Genomic DNA, 18028 nt, shown 5'->3' on the forward strand with positions numbered 1-18028 from the left:
TGTACCATGATACCGAAATAAATATATATATCTATCCAATCTAAATTCCGTGTGTAACATTACTGGTAAGCAGGATTTCAACTCGTGTCTTTAAGCGTTACGCCTTATTTTAAAAAGATAAATTGCTAAAATCTTTTCTTATTTTAAGAGTAAACCAATCAAAATGGCCATTCACGTTTCAAATTATTATCTCCTTGAAGTAGACAACGCTATTTGAATGTTACCGCTGCAAAGTCTGCAATAAATTTCCAAACCTATATAAATATATAACTATAATGATAACTGTTTAATTTTTATTGCAGTTGCATATAACATGCATACATACTGCTAAAAATACTTTATATTAATTGCTTTAAATTACACACACATTGTTTAATTGCACAAACGTTTTGGGTTTGAAACAGACCAAGAAAGTACAGCACTTTATAGATTTGAAAAGTCAGCATTCTTACACACAATGAAGCAACATGACAAAAATGTAGATGTTTCATTAAAACAAAACTCAAGTATATTTTCTAAAAATGGATTGTATGTATGTAAGTTTTGTACTTAAACTTGATGTTTGTTTTCATTAAGTCGACGTGTTTACTGTCAAACGAAACAAACGATGTGCGTTTATGCATGGTCACATGAAAGGTATGACAGTACAGCGAGCAATCAATTATGTATGTAAGCTTATAAAGTTTATAGTACGTGTCCCTGTTATCACAGTGTGTAACAAAGATAAATTCTTTCGTAGTGCTGTCAAATGTGTTGTATTATGCATAAGCTTATGTTGTTACCTGTTATTTATTTGCAATTATATTAATTGCCAATATTGTCAGTTGTTCGAATTCTGTTTATACATATTTACAAACAATCATTAAATCTTGAAAAAAGGATGCACAATTAATATTTTAGTAGTTATTTCGCTATTTTTACTTTTTGTAGATCTCAAAATGACGTGTACATCAATCGTTAAGGATACGCATTTACTAGAATGGTCCATTTCTATGGCTTTTTCGCAAACGGAAATAGAGGATTCATCTTTCATGAAAGGTGTGTCGTGCATCCTGCAGCAAATAGCGAAGCCGACATTCCGATTCAGACTGGCGTGACACAAACTTAGCATTAATGTTATCGTCTGTGATGAGTGCTACATAAGCGCAATCACATATCCGTCGACACTCGTGGTTATTTATAAAGAACGAAGCGATTATTCCATAAACGCGTCGATGTTGTATTTACTTGATTGGGCGTTCGTACAGTTTTTTTTAGGAATTCTAAATGTATTGATTCATGGTGCAATCCCGAATTTAAATTATTTATCCGTTTACACCGGTTTGGTGTCAGTTTTGACATGACGCTGTATATAAACATACATTTGAGTGTTTGATTATGAACTTTGAACGAAATATTGTGTGCTTGCAACGAAAATAATTATCTAGATATATAGACACCATTATATTTGATACAAGAATGCCATTAAAACACGATAAATGATCAACAACAACACAGACAACTAATAGCATTATGCTTCAACTAAAATGAATATGAGATTATTAAGTATCGACATTATAGACGATTCCCTGTTTTAGTGTCTAATGCAACTGTGGATTAACTTCACTTAGCGTTCATTCTTAGCCGAATAAATCGAGAAAATATTCATTTTAAATATGCAATCGAAAGTAAAGCGGAGAAAGAGGAGGCGTGCAATTAATAGGAACCACAACTAGTGGTTTGAATATGTGAGAAGGAGTGCCTGCCATTCATACAATTATGTGTGTTTTCTTCGCAGATGCTTTTGAAATTGATGTAAAGATTAATTGACAAGTAACAATAGTTTTTTCTTACTATTTCTCAACTTGTTATTTAAATCTTAAAATGATTATATTGTTAATTTATTGTCGTTTTGTATCAATGATAGTGTCTGTAAAATTTCAATAAATAAAAACGTGTCATCATCGCATAGCCGTTGCCTACGCATGGGAAAACATTTCTTAACGGCTAGTGGCAAATTAGAAAGATATATTGTTTGCGACAGGTTTTCCTAGCGGGTCTTTTTAACAAAATCAACTTCGAGAGGTATTTTAGAAAGATTAAACCAATATACACAAACGGAATGCTTATCTTAGAAATACTGGCAATATTTTATTTGGGTTCAGGTGGCTTAATTATCTAAGGACGAGATAAGCCTATTGCAGTTTTTAATACAAAACATAATAAAGAGTGATGTTTAATTAATAAACATAAATGTAGTTTTATAGTGAATTCCATTAATTGTAATTAATTGAAAATACACTTGCATTTTATGGCGGTCTAAGATGTGCCGAGGCAGATAAGACTTACATCATTGTACGCGTGTTTCGTTTTCATCAATTTTGGATCGACTTCCTCAATTTTTGATCGGTGTCCTTATTTTTGGATCGGTTTCCTTATTTTTCGATCGGTTTCCTCAATTTTGGATCGGTTTCCTCATTTTTGGATCGCTTTCCTTATTTTTTGAGTAGGGACGTACATATGGCATATTCCATCTTCGTTTTATTCAAAGCGTATACTACTAAAATTTGAAGTGATATACTGGAATATATTTCACTCTCAATAAAAGTCATCCTCAAAGGAACGCAGGTCTCAACAATAAACTCACTGTTTTTCTTCTCCTTGAAAAAACAGCAAGTCTGTACTTAACAATAGAAAGCTCATGCGTAACATCCCCATCGAGCCATTAATATTTTATTAAGAATTAACTAGATTTTACATAAATGCATTTTTAATAATCGAACATGTATAACATTGCCTGATTTTGCCCACTGTATCAATAAGATTTCAAGAAATGTGAACACATAGAAGACGGCTTACCTATATACACATTTCCCAGAGAAAAGCCAGATGTGCGATTTCTCTGTCAGTATATCTGACGTATGTCATCAACATTTTAACAAAGCACGTATCCTTTGATACATTCAACATGACTTGTGTTAAAAGACTATTAACATTCGTTTTTCATTGCGTCGTTTTACTGAAACAAGTCCGTTCTATTAACACTTTGTAATCAATTCAAATAAAGGTACAACATATGAGTTTGGTTAATACTTAACTTAAGTGAACCCTTAAACAATGTGTAGTTAAAAGCTTATTCATTTGAACACATTTAAGATTTGGTTATAATATAAAATCATCTGAATACGAAAAAGAAACATGCATAAAAACCTTCACTTACATTAACCGTTAGATGTCCATTATTCAAGTAAAGTTGTATTCCGGTTCCCCACATCTTTTAAAAAGCTTAATATCATAGATGGGTACAAACACCACTGACCCAATTTATGCACCATTTATTTTAATAATTGATGTTGTTGTTTGTACACCCAGTTGTATGCATTTTTATAAACTCCTACACAGCATACACCATAATAAAATAATTTAAAGAGAATCAAACTGGTAATGTGATTAATAATACATTTCGAAAGCGACAAAAAGCTAAGTATCTATGCACTTTGTAGACGTCAAATATTATGTGCGTTGTATCTCAAAGAAACTGGTTATCATGATTCAACGCGGTGGCCGGTACACGTGAACGAGATTGCAACATGGCGATTGTCATTATTGACGTGATATGTTTTAGAAGAAGTATGATTTGTACAAAAATACTTGGTTCAATAAAAAAAAATATAATTACTAAATCCTTAAAATGTGTTTTGATAGAATTCATGCTCTGAAATAATATTGAAAATAATCGCTTTTAATTTTTATATTAGAAGGCAGCGTTTATGAACGTTCAAGAGGTCGACGTTCAACGAGTGTTTATTTCAAAACAAATTAAAGCATTTCGAAATACTCATTGTTTAAGGAATATTAATGAATGTTCTCAATGTTTATAAAGCCGTGTTATAATTTCAATACCACAGTTTAATTCCTCGGCGTCTTTTAAACATATCTATTTGTAACTAAAATAATGCTTGGCGACATCGAAACATGGCTGATAATCCTTGACAATAGAAGTGTCCAACTAAAGATATACATGGTTTTTCGGATTTTGGATTCAAGCTTTTGCATCGAAAAACATTCCATTAAAGAGACGATTTCCTACATACTTAAACCTTGGTTAAAGTTAATAATCAGTTGACATTGTAATACTATTGGTAATAATAAAAAAAATACTTAGTTCAGTAAATTCAAACCATCAAATTTACTTACTTTGTTATGAAATGCTTGCTGAAGAAAGAAAATTCTAAAAGATCTAAAGAAAATCGACAGCCTCAAAACAGCTGTCAAGCGAAAATATGAATATGATGTTTATGTACAACATACTTCTTGTAAACTGTACCGAGTATTTTTTTCTTTTTCAATCTCCTTCTGTAACTGTTATTGCTTGTATGGTCAAATAATACGAGAGTAAATAAACATTAAAATATCCAGAAAATGTGGTCATTGATGCTACATACGTTTACTCTTACAAAGTCCGTTTTAGAATTGTTCAGCTAATATTTATTCAAATTAATATCTTAAATATTTGCACTATATAGTGACTACGCAGTATATACAATATACAATAATGTAGAGTGGGTGTTAATGAAAATGAATTAAGCATATCTGAAGCCATTTTCTTTGAAATTTTAAAATGTTATTAATGAACAAATCGTGTAGAAATATATGTCGAATTCATACCTAAGCGTGTGTTCCTTTGAAGAGATCGTCCTTTCAAAGTTTTCATGATAAAGTCGCTTGGTTGCGTTCTAAGTCGTTTGTGGTTATTTATAACATATTTATAACATCAACGTGAAGTAAACCCTATTTTATGAGCATTGTTAAAATGTAACATCGTTAACTAACGAGGAACACAATCAAGACAAAGTATTTCAAAGCATCGTTAATGTTTACATTCTAGTTTATTGTCTGGGAATTGCCGTGTCTATCATTTCGACCATCACAATAATTGAAATATATATTAAACACGCCTTTTTGAGTAAAATATGAAAATTGAGACTTCTTATGTTTCATTTAAACTGCACATAAATACAAGGGATTCGGGAAAGAAACCCTCGCTTTTTACAAATAGATCATTTGGTTTCTTTACACTATTAGTATGTAGCCGATACACACTGTATGTCCGTTTGTCTTATTTACAATACGGATATCTCTTTTTTTTATAATACATAGCGTTTGAACATTTAACTACCATATACTAATTTATAACATCAAAAAGCAGTAAACACAAGAAATTAAGTAAAACACAACAGACAAAAATGTACCTTTTGGAAATACGCACTCGACAACAATCTACCAGCTTTTAAGAGCTAGTATTAAGATCTTTTTATTGTGTTACAGAACGAACTACTCTTGAGTATACATATTTTGATAGAATTTCTTGTTCAAATAACCATTGACAAATTTACTTTCTCTTTTTTAATTTTCCCTGTGCAATTCTGAAACGTGATTTGATTGTTCTCATCGTGACTGCAATAAACATCTGGCCAATGGCACGTTTCATTCACATACAAATTGTCCGGACGACTTGTATAATACGAAATTGTTTACTTCGGTGCATAAACACAATTTACAGTTACTATAACTCTACGATGTGTTCAACTTTATTTGTGAACCTCATGCCTAACCACAAAAGTCAGTATGTTAGTTCTTTGAAAATCATCACGAAGTGCCTGGCAAACAGGAAACTATCTGATTTCAATTCCTATCGTGTTGATACCACACTGCAGACATCACGAAGTGCCTGGCAAACAGGAAACTATCTGATTTCAATTCCTATCGTGTTGAATACCACACTGCAGACAAACATTAACTTGTAAGCTCAATGACACTAGTCTAAAGCCTTTGTATTTCAGCGAAACATAAATGCAATTGTCTTTCCTATCAGCAACCAAAAACGGTACAGACACTGTACTTTTACAGCTTCTTTGATCTCGTGGTGAATGAATCTAGTCATTGTATGTCGCCGTATTGCAAATCAATTCAAGATAAGTATTGATGCAAAGCATCAAAGGGCGTCGGGAATTTCAGTGTAAAAAGCACTAAATGAAGTTACATGGAACGGGTTTTTTCTACTGTAAATATTAATATATTGGCCGATTATTTTAAACAAAATAGAAAAAGATACTGGTATAACTATTATCTATGATTTTGTGGTATAACCCCCAAATAACAATTATCTATGATTTTGTGTTAAAAACCCCAAATAACCATTATCTATGATTTTGTGTTGTAACCCCAAAATATTTCATAGTTCATTTTATTTACATTGGATTCTTTTTTTACTGGCATCCGTGTGCAGTTTTCATTAATGGAACAGAGCTATGTAGGTTTTAAAAAATCTGCTTCATCTTGTAAGCGTAATTTCATATTTTTCTCAACTTCAAGGGGAGATGATTCTGAACTTATTCTTACGTTGCTTATTTACGATGGGGGTTTATTACTATTTGATATGAAAACACTGTATAAGTTTTAATGTGTTTACGATCCCCCCCACCCACTCTCTCACACATATATTTCATGGGCATAATAATAACAATACATGGTAACAATAAAACAGCATATTTATTTAAACTAAAATGTCTACATCAAAACAAAAAGTTAACATAGAACACACATAAAATAATTTGATTCTACTGGGGCTCGAACCTTGGACCTCTCACATGTGAAGCGAGCGTGTAACCACGACACTACGGAACCACTTGAAAAATCACCTTCTAACTAAGATATTAATAAGTGACTGTAGTGTCAATACAGCAATAAACCGTGTAATCGCTGTCGTCTTGTAAAATTAAAAAAAGAAAATACGCGTTAACCATGTAAAATTAAAAAAAGAAAATACGCGTTAACCAAAACTCGAACAGCAAAAGTCTGCGCTATTGTTAGAAAAAAACACATAATAAATATATTTTGATTATGTTTTGTTTTTATACAAAACCAGAAAGTTTCACCGGTTCGCATATTTGCCTAGTCCCTGTGATCTTTTATTATTGCCCAGTCCCTGTGATCAGTTATTAATTAAAATAATTAGCTTTGCATTATTGGCAATAAATGTTGTAGTTAATGTAATAGGCACAAATGCAGAACTTATTTACACTAATTTACACAAAAAATCACCACTATGCAAGATATTCTGACAACAAAAATATATACATTGATCCGTAAAATAACTTCTTCTTCCATAAGCGAAAAAAAACGTATTACATACTAGTCGCCGCACTTCAGTGCGACGCCAATAAGTAATTTCCGTTCAAAAGCTCTTCCGTATATAATATTTCGACAAGTTTTTGGCTAAAACGTTAATATTTTATACGATAAGTCAGAACGGTAATCAATAAGCTATTATTTTCATATTATAAAAATATGTAGTCCGTAGGTAATTGGGTACTTAAATGCGTAACAACCCATCACAGGTTTAATATTATACTTATTCAGCACAGCTATGCTGCTTGAACACGATTTAAACGATGTACACATAACAACGTGCCATACAAAGTTTTTTTAAGATTGGAATTATGGTATTATGTGTCTCCTAATAAATCAAAGTGTATGTAAACGATTCATCATTCCGAAGTTTTGTCCTTTTTGTATTAAACATTAGTGTATGCTTTTACTATTTATACATCTGCATTGATATATATTTGTGTAGATCATGGAAAAGTGTAAATACATTTTTAACGCCCGTTGCAAAAATGACCTTTAATAGTGTTGGTATGGGTAATCAATTGTATTGTATCTTGTTATGTTCACAAGACCACGTTTGTTAGTTTGCTGGATATATTTTTATGTATCTTCTTATTAAGGATAGTTAACTTAACTGTATGGGTTTCATGCAACTAATATTCAAATTGTGTGTACAGTAATTATTTATTGTAAAATTTCAACACTTGGAGAGACGTGTATGGGAACAAACATTAAAGATAATATGACACACGCAATGGCTATACTTGAATATGCTTTATGCATTTTTATTACGTTCTAAACAATTTATTGATTTCACATACATAAAATAAATGTAATGCACATACTAAATGTGATCGCGTAAGTAAAGAACCTAACATATTAAAAGCTTGACAATTACGGAAGTTTCTAGTGACAATAATTTATTTTCAAAACGTGTATGTTATTTATCATACACTCTCAAATATATATTTGGACGAATAATCTATTTCACTATCATCGTTCTTTTCTTACAAAAATGAAAGTGCATGACATGTTCAATGGTACGACGCTATTCAAATGTCATGAATAATAGCATGGTCCATTTATGTGGCGTTTCGGAGAACCGGAAAAAATATTTCTATTTTGTGAAAAGTGTATCGTGCATCTGGCAGCAAATATTATAATTCGACAATCAAAGGCAGAGTTGCATGACCAATCTCGGATGACCCATTAGGCAGAGTGGGCAGTTGCCTATTTTTCTCAGCGATTTCCAGGGGCCCCATGAGACCGTGACGTAAACTTTTTCTATTCAGTCCCCATTCACAAACGCTCTATCTGCACTACGAATTTACAGATGCTTAATGATCATGAACGCGACCAGCGAACGAATCTTTTCCAAATTGAACATTCTGAAAAACATCTTTCTTCAAGTACGCAAGAACGATTGAATAGACTTTTTATTATGGCCAGTGAAAACGACGTTTGCAGAACAATAACTGTGAAAATAAGACAGAACTTTCTGAAGGTTCGTTAATCGTTATTCATTACTTAAAAATATACTGGTAATTGTAAACGGTTGGCTGATAGTGTACGGTATGGAATGGACGGTATTACCTATTGTTGACCGTAATTTAAGTATTATATTATTTTTGTCTGGATAAACTGTGTATTACTTAAATATTGAGACAGCAGTAACTGTTGTGTTAAAGTCTTCATCAAATAATTGCAGTATCGAAGTTGCATAACGGTACTTTAATGACATTTTATACCTATAAAAGGACATTATCAGATTGTAAGCCTTGCCAATCTTGACACGGGTAGGCTAATTAAAAACGAGTGAAAATTGCTGGGCACTGGCGTTCAAGTAGCTATAAGGCCCACCAGTGGCTTCGAAAGGGCCCGAAAAAGTGCACTTCCTATGGGCCTCCACGTCGCTTATCCGGCACTGGGCATGACACAACAATAGCATTACTGTAATCTTAAAGGGACATATTCACAGATATTGGCTTGTATTGAAGTGTTCATTAAAAAAATTAGTTAATACTTGAAAATTGAATCTAAATAGTTCCATAAAAAAACAATACAAGTAAAAAAAGAAAAAAAGTAATCATCAACTGACACATTGAATTAAAAGGGGCCTTTTTGTCATTAAATGCTTTATATTGATAAATGTTAACATTGTATCTCAAAAGCTTTATCTAAAAAGCTCCAGAAAACAAACAATTATAAAATTAAAGAAAGAAAAAAAGTATTCCTCAACTGGGCTCGAACAACTGACACCTGGTGTAAAAGTCTATGGCTTAAATCACTCGGCCATTCGTGCTCAAACAATGGGTAATTAATTTTAAACTTTATATAAGCAATCCTCGTAGTATCACAAAATATAACGACAGCAACAGAACTCTCCAAATTATTCAATCGTTTCGCGTTGCAACGCTGTATAATTTTCAGGTTTTTAAATCGTCAAAAGATGAAAATAACGGATATTTTAGAGCATGGTAAATGTTCAGTATTACTGTTTCCTCACACATAGAATAACTTCAACGAAAATTTGCATATCTGAAGCAATTCTTGTTCATTTTGTCAATTAACCAAAACGTGAAAATGCCCCTTTAAGTCTGTTTATAAAAAAACAATCGGCAATAAACAATAGTTCCTCCAATTACTGGAAGACCTAAACAAATAATCAGAGAACAATTTACAATTAATAACAAAAAGCATATGCATACTATGTATAAATATTGCAATATCTTACAATTTGTCCACTGGTTAAAAGACAAGTACTAGGTGAACATGAAATTAAATCATAGTGCCACCGTAGGTGTTTTAATTTTATTTGCAATTATTCAACATGCACATTTGAATTTCAACGGATAAATGTCTAGTTGCGTCAAAACAAACAATAATTATTAATACATGTTTAGACTAGATGAATTCAAACCATGTGTACGTTTTCGTATAACAGTTGACATAAAATATAACGAACATCACCGAAATATAGTATACCATAGTGCAAAAAGTCTGCAATACATCTGCATATACTGTTGAATGATGTACTTTTACATAAAATATACATCATAATATCAACATAATAGCGTATTTACATGGATATGATATGAACGAAATACCATCGATGAATAAATCTGGCGCCGAACTTTTTAAGTACGTTAAACAAAAATCATGACTGTATTTCAATCAACGACAGTGTTCACCCGGTAATATGTTTTATGCTAACGGCTATCCTTATATTTCACTTTTTACAGTCGGATCAACATCGGCAACAAGTTTAAGAACCGGAAAATGTTGAAGAACCAAGTGTTAGAACTATTTACGATTATTTTTTGTTTCTTTTAATGTGCTACATCATAATGGTAATAGGCATGAGTCTGATATTAAACAAAAGTAATTCTTAATTATGCTTTTGTTTTCGTAAGTAAATGTACACTATCTTTATAAATTGTTGTATTGTTTTGTCTATTTGTGTAACACAATAAACATGACAAGAAAACAGAAAAAAATAAACTAGAGAGGTATTGATTGATATCGTTTGACTTGCTTAGAATGCATATCAGCCTCGGCTGTAATTTAGACATAAACTGCTATCAGGCAACGTATTTCCTGGAGATTTAACCAGAAGGAACAAAATAAGACAGTAAGGAGTTGGGAAAATATGTGCTTAGCTTAAACAACACATATCTTTAAAAACGATATACGGCGTTGATTGGGGTCGGTGTTGATGAACGATCAAAAGTTCTAGCTATGTGATCAAACAAAGCATATGCCTTTTCTGCGTAGGTCTTAGCTGCATCACACACTTCTCAATCACGGGATGTTGCGCCAGATTAAGTTGCTTGTGTCGCTTTGTTATATAGTATTGATCAGACATCTATAGTCACAGAATAGAAAAGCATAGGGGTCAAGCGACAACACACGAATCATCCGTACATACATTTGTATTTGAAATATCTATACGCGCGTTCTTCGAAAATACCTGTTTTAGTGGTTTTTCGGACATTTTTATTTGATTAATTATAAATAGTATCGTGAATCATCGCGCTAATGCTTAATGAGATTACCTATAATGTGGAATATTTCTAATTCAATTAATCAAAACTGGTACCGATCAAAATAAACTTCAAGGTCACTTAGTTAATGCGATTTCGTTTATATAAAGATATGTGTTACTGACCGCGAACTGACCTTGATACCTTGCTTACACACAAACTGTATTGATTTCGAGAGTTGAGTGCGAAACTGCTCTATTCTTTAAGCCTTATAATTAGAGATAAAATTGTTTCATGCTGAACACTCGGTTCACATCGTTGCTAAATGCACTGCAGATTCCCTTTTCATATACTATACTACCCAAAATAGAAAATCGTTTGAATAACACAATAATGTAAATGTGAAAACTGTGTGTAGATTGCACGTTTTCTTCTTCGGAACGTTTCAGGTCTACCGGCGGGAAAATTTATGTTCAATTAATTGGTCGCTTACAAAGGTCAGTTAAGGAGAAAAGCTTGGTTAAACAGCTACGCCGAAAAACATCACACTAGAAGGATGAGTTAGCATTATGCGCTTTAGAACCTATCATAGAGGACAGGCTAGGTCGCCGGACTGAGAACAAAATAGGATACATATTGTATTAATAACACTGGTGGAATTATATAAAAATAATAAATTCACATTACTTGAAAAGACATGCATTCGGCGAAACAAGCATCTACCGAATATATGTAAACAAATATATTGTATAACCGGAGAAACTTTATGACTTGCAAAAGGCTTTTAAAGCCGAAATTCGTCAAATGATTGCCGCGAAAATCGGAATTGCAATCGTCAAAGACCATGTTACTATTTACAATTAATGTATTTTAAGTTAATTTTGAGCATGTAATAAAAGAACACGTTACTTCCGAGAAGAGAACTATTTCGGACGTGAAGACAAAAACCGGTAATAAATCATGTTAGACATCTGTAACACAACTGATGATTTTGCCGTATCGCCAAAAGTTGGTTAGAGTTGTCTTAATCAAAAACTTGTCTACACACTGCCTTATTTTAAAGTATAAATCACATTCCCTGAATATATCAATGTGGCATATAATTTCTCATAAAAACTTGAGGTTATGTATTTATCACCTAAGTATTTATTGCCAATATTATCGTGTGAGATTTATACATCAAATACGGATTCAGCATGCTTGTCAATCGAAACCATTTCATGTATGATACATGATCGAATCTTCGAGTTTATATAACACTGATGAATCAAAACTAAACCTTATTTTCAAGAGCGAGTAAAAATCGATTCCAAATACGAATTTAGTTCTTGTTTTTAATTGTGTCTCTTGTCATTTCATGATTGTATAGAATTGCTGAATTAATCGAAGAAGCAAAACACAGGCTCTTGTTCCCTTCGATATATCTCGTATGTGTGTCAAAATAACAATATGGGTTGTAAATGTAAAAACACAATCGGGGGACATAGTATGCTTCCTTAATTTGGTGGATCACTACTTTGTACGAATATGATGGGTTCCATTCCCAACCGGTCAAATAACGTGTGTATGGAAGGTTTCATGAGGGGTGGGGGCTTGTTCATGAAAGTATTTATACGGCCATTCTCTAACTACTTCTTAGTCAATAAGGACAGTTGTCAGTTACTGACATAATAATGTGCAATAGTATTTGTCACCAAGGTTACCAAGGACAGGCGTTGGTAATGAACAGACCGCTGTGATATGACTGAAATACTTCCACACGCAATAATTAATACACATGCTACATAGTTATTATACATTCTGTATGGTGTTTACTGTGCCCCCCTCATTTCTAGTATAAAATATGGCGTAATGCAGTTGGTGAGAAAAAATGTACCAATTGAAAATGCTCAACATTTACTATTTACATTTAAAGACAAGAACATTCGTAGTGTTTGGTTGACAAACTCATTCATTATCAGCATTAACGAAACCTGTATGTGAATGACTTATATTAAGGAAATATTTCCCATAAATATTCAACTAAATTAAAGGTGCAATAAATATTGTATTCCACGACGTTACATACTGATACTAAAAACTATACTTTCAAAAGTTTTTATACTGATAACCAAGCATTTCATGCAGTACTAATTGAAAATAGAATTATAATTGCAAAGGAACTTATTTATTTCTTCACTTGCATCTTATCATTTTACAGGAAACATTATTCGAAAAATGTGGGTAGCTATGTTTAAAATACATGAAGTTCCTATATTTCTCCCTTCAATCATTTCCCGACATTTACTGTAGAAACATTTATATTTGCAAAATTTGTATCATGTTCAAATATATTTATTGAATCAGATTAAGATATAACCGTCCCAGAAGATAAATATTTAACAATAGTTAAGTCTAATATATTAGGATATTACTCATTTTACAATACAAGTCACGTTGTATACTAACAGAATGTAAATGGTTCTATCAATGTATACATATTGTTCCACATTTCAGTAGTATATTAATATTCATCTGACACACACGTCATATTGCAAAACATGGCCTAGGAAGCTTGCTTTGGGCGGAAATATAATCTACTTGCGTAGCGGGATTCTTCCATCGGAGTTTAAACCTGGCATTTTTTAGGCAACTTGTCAAGTATGGTTCAGTCAAAGTTAAAGTACCTGTCGCCGATTGACCAACGCTGCACGACACGAAGTGGATTGGTGTAATGGATTTTTACACGCGATTTATGCTACATTCCAACTTAGTTGCAGTCCCAATTTAATTGCAGCCTCGAGCTTTTCTTTATTGTCGCAGACCATAAAGAATTCTTAAAAAGTAATACTGATTTTCGAAAATATGTATTAAGCTCCCCACATAATTATGGCCGCGACCCTGTGCTCAAACGAAGCTGCAACAACAGAAATTAAAAATACAAACGCATACAAACAAATAGGAGGAAAACGATTTAAAAAAACGTTGAGCGCCGCCTGAATGACAATCACCTTCATGACCATAAGACCGTTATGAATAAGCAGAGTTATAAGATAGAAACATTAATTTAAAACCATGTTATAACGTAAGACCAAATATGTTAAAGTTTATAGATTTTTTGACCTCTCAAAATAGTAATATTGTTAAAAGTTTAGCTATGTTTATATGTAAAGCATGGGAAATAAGAAATACTTATATTACATATTATGATTAGGGTAGGACTTTTGGTATATATTTATGCACCGTCTCTCGTAGTATATATTGTCTTCTCTAACATACCCAATATTTTTATTTTTTACAATGTACCGATTTTTTTTTTATGTTAATACTTTGACTGACCTGTGACTTTGTTTTATGTATATTGTATTTGACATTTCATGTATACTCATGTGCTTATTGCCTGCTGTATTTTCAATAAAAATTTTACTTTTGAAACATCGTTATACTGTGCTCACGGAAGAAAAATTCCTTCATAAAGATAATAATTTTGTTGACATACTGTTAAAAAAGGGCTTTTGCTTTTCACTAGAGCGTGCCTTTAATTTCATAGTCACTTCATATTTTCACTGAACTTTGGATGATATATTTTTTAAATAGAATACGGAAAAAAAATGATAACAAACAATGGGTGCTTTTAAGACCATCTTTCAATGTATATTGCAAATATGGGAATAAATGAGTGCACACATGGATAATCCAAAACGAAAACTTCACCTTTGAAACGTAAGAATATAAAAGATTCACAACAAATAATGCATGATCATGCAAATATAACATCCCTGAGTTTAATATTTAAAAAGGTCAGCAAACATACGTAAGAATTTGCTGTGAATAGGTAATTCTACTTTATGAAGTTCATAAATGACCAGTGAAGTTTTTACAGCAATTTTATAAAAAATACTTTTGCTTTCAATTAAATTGTTTTTCTTAATACATTCAAATGATACACACAATACAACTGTTTTCCGTAGCCATTTTTACTTGTTGATAACTTGTCCGTGATAAACACGACTTATGATAAGGCCTCATTTAATGTACATTAGCACTAAGCTGAATTTAAAAAATAAACTACAATCAGGGGACGTTCTCGTACCTTGCGAATTTAACCTAGTAAGAAAACATAAGACGTCTTTGTAAACATTGCCTAAGCTTAATAATGACAACTAATAAAAGTTGCAGGTGGACTTATTTGTTTGAGAACATATAACAGTGTACGGGCTTACTTGACTGATTGCAACTTAAATAACAAATAGTCATATTAAATATGTATTAATCGAGCTTAATAGAAACGACAAATGCACACATTGCTATTCACCAATATTGTTTGTATGTCAAAATGATGTGGTATTGAGAAAAATAACGTGTTGTCAAAATAAGAATTATATGTAACATGAGCAATATATAACATGTGCAAATACTGGAATCAAGCATTTAGAAAAAAACGTTAAAACATGCATGTGTAATTAATAACCTTAACGCAAACGTATTAAAGGGGCCTTTTCACAGATTTTGGCATTTTTTTTAACTTATTCATTAAATGCTTTATATTGATAAATGTAAACATTGGATCGTAAAAGCTCCAGTAAAAAATCAAGAAAAAAATTTAAAAAAAGGAAAAGAACATTGCCCGGAGCAGGTTTCGAACCAGTGACCCCTGGAGCCCTGCCAGAGTCCTGAAGTAAAAACGCTTTGGCCTACTGAGCTATTCCGCCGAGTATGCAATCTTGACGTATTTTATACCTTATATAAGCAATCTTCGTAGTTTCACAAAATTTAACGACAAAAACAGAACTCGCCAAATTATTCAATCGTTTCGCGTTGCAACGCTTTATAATTTTTAGGTTTTAAAATCGTCAAAAGATGCATATAATGGCTATATTAGAGCATGGTTAATGTTCAGTATTACTGTTTCCTCACAAATATCATAACTAAAACGAAAACTAACGAATCTGAAACAACTTTTTTCAATTTTGTCAATTTACCAAAGCGTGAAAAAATCCCTTTAAGACAAAAGATGCTTTATAAGAGAAGTTCGACAAATTAAATGACATTGTACAAGGAACCGAATGCATTAGAATGCTTGATGTGTTTATATCAACATATATGTATGCAAACATGCCCAGAGTAAAGTAGTTAACGCATATATATATTTTGTTCCGAAATTCGTTTGCAAGCTAAGTGTTGTATCTTGTTGTTCTACTGTTTAAACAAAATAATAACAAGTAACGAACAAAATGGGTATTTATGAATTTTGTGCATAAAACATATTAACACACAACATATTAAACCATAGATATGCTGCGTGCAGACAGGATTAATGAATCAGATAACGCATTCTAGACTTTTGTAACACAACTTGTGCATTAGTGTAATAGCCAACGAAAACTGTTAAAATAGTATTACCAACTTTCTTTCAGCTATGTGCTTTTTATAAGTAGTTATCAAGGACTTGCCCTAAACATGATACCGCGGTAAGTAATTATGCGTCATAAGATAAGATGAGGACATTTACAAACCACCCCTTGCATAGGCATCAAGGACTTGCCCTAAAGATGATACCGCGGTATGTAATTATGCGTCATAAGATAAGATGAGGACGTTTACAAACCACCCCTTGCAAAGGCATCAAGGACTTGCCCTAAAGATGATACCGCGGTAGGTAATTATGCGTCATAAGATAAGATGAGGACATTTACAAACCACCCCTTGCATTGGCAATATTTATGTATTCTAATGATAAAATCAAAGCTTCCCCAATTATAGTTTCGTATTACGTATATTTAATGGAATCCATTGTTTTCAGTCATTCTTGATAGTATATTTAATCACGCATAATTCAAGACATTTGAAGACCGTTGAATACTTTAAATGATATGGAATTTTTTACTTCCATTCTCAACAATTTAGAAGAACACAATTATCAAGCGCGATGATTTAATGCATGATAGATCGTATGTGTTCTGCTTTGTGACTGAAGAAGATCGATATTTCAATCGAAGTTGTGGCCAGTGATATATGTCCTTAAACCAGCAGAAAGCAATGATAACAACTACGTCACCATCGTGTCCATAAACTAATTATTCAGAAAAAAACATTTGTTGAATCACGCGACATCTCATTAAAGATAATTAAAATTAAGGAACGTGAAAGGTGTGCATGTTAGTAGTGAAGGACGAGTAAATAATAATCGAAATAAACAAGTTCTTAAATTAAGTGCAGCCTTTTAACACAAATAATTAATAACGTCTTTCACACGACCTATTTTCAACAAACACTAAACTGGGCATTGCTTGATCAATAACTTTCATTCAATTGTTTTTTTAAGATAAAAAGCAATTACAAATACTCCAAAGTTGGTTCAATTTTTTTCCTCGAATGTGAAAGTTAACATTCTCAAAAGGCTAATTACCCGTTTATATTACAGTCTTGTAACAAAAATGTCTTGTTTCCATTTATCCATAAGCATCTTGCATTTCACATACATCTTAAATTTCATTTACGCTCCATAAGTGAGTATTATTACTGCCATTACTCGTTATGAATAGTTGTGTTCTGTTTTATGTGTTAATGTCAATGTTAAGAAGAATAATATGACACGATTTTATAATATACACGGCTTACACATTAAAAAGATGATTTGTTTTGCTAAGTATTATTTTATTAAAAGCAGTATCATTATGTGTCATATTTTTAAAAAAAGTGGATACGTTTACGTTGATAATAAAGAATAAAATTACCATAAATTACAAAAAAGTACCAAAAAATAACAACTGGACAATTATTTACCACGTGGCTCGGTAACCATCATGTGGTTGGTCATCAAGGCGTTGATTCGATCCAGCTATGATGGTTTAAGTCAAATCTCTGCGCGGTGGTTGTACGGAGGCTGATGTAACAACAATTTCTTTCCTACTTAT

The sequence above is a fragment of the Dreissena polymorpha genome, chromosome 3, assembly GCF_020536995.1.
Source record: "Dreissena polymorpha isolate Duluth1 chromosome 3, UMN_Dpol_1.0, whole genome shotgun sequence".
In the NCBI taxonomy this organism is placed as follows: Eukaryota; Metazoa; Mollusca; class Bivalvia; order Myida; family Dreissenidae; genus Dreissena; species Dreissena polymorpha.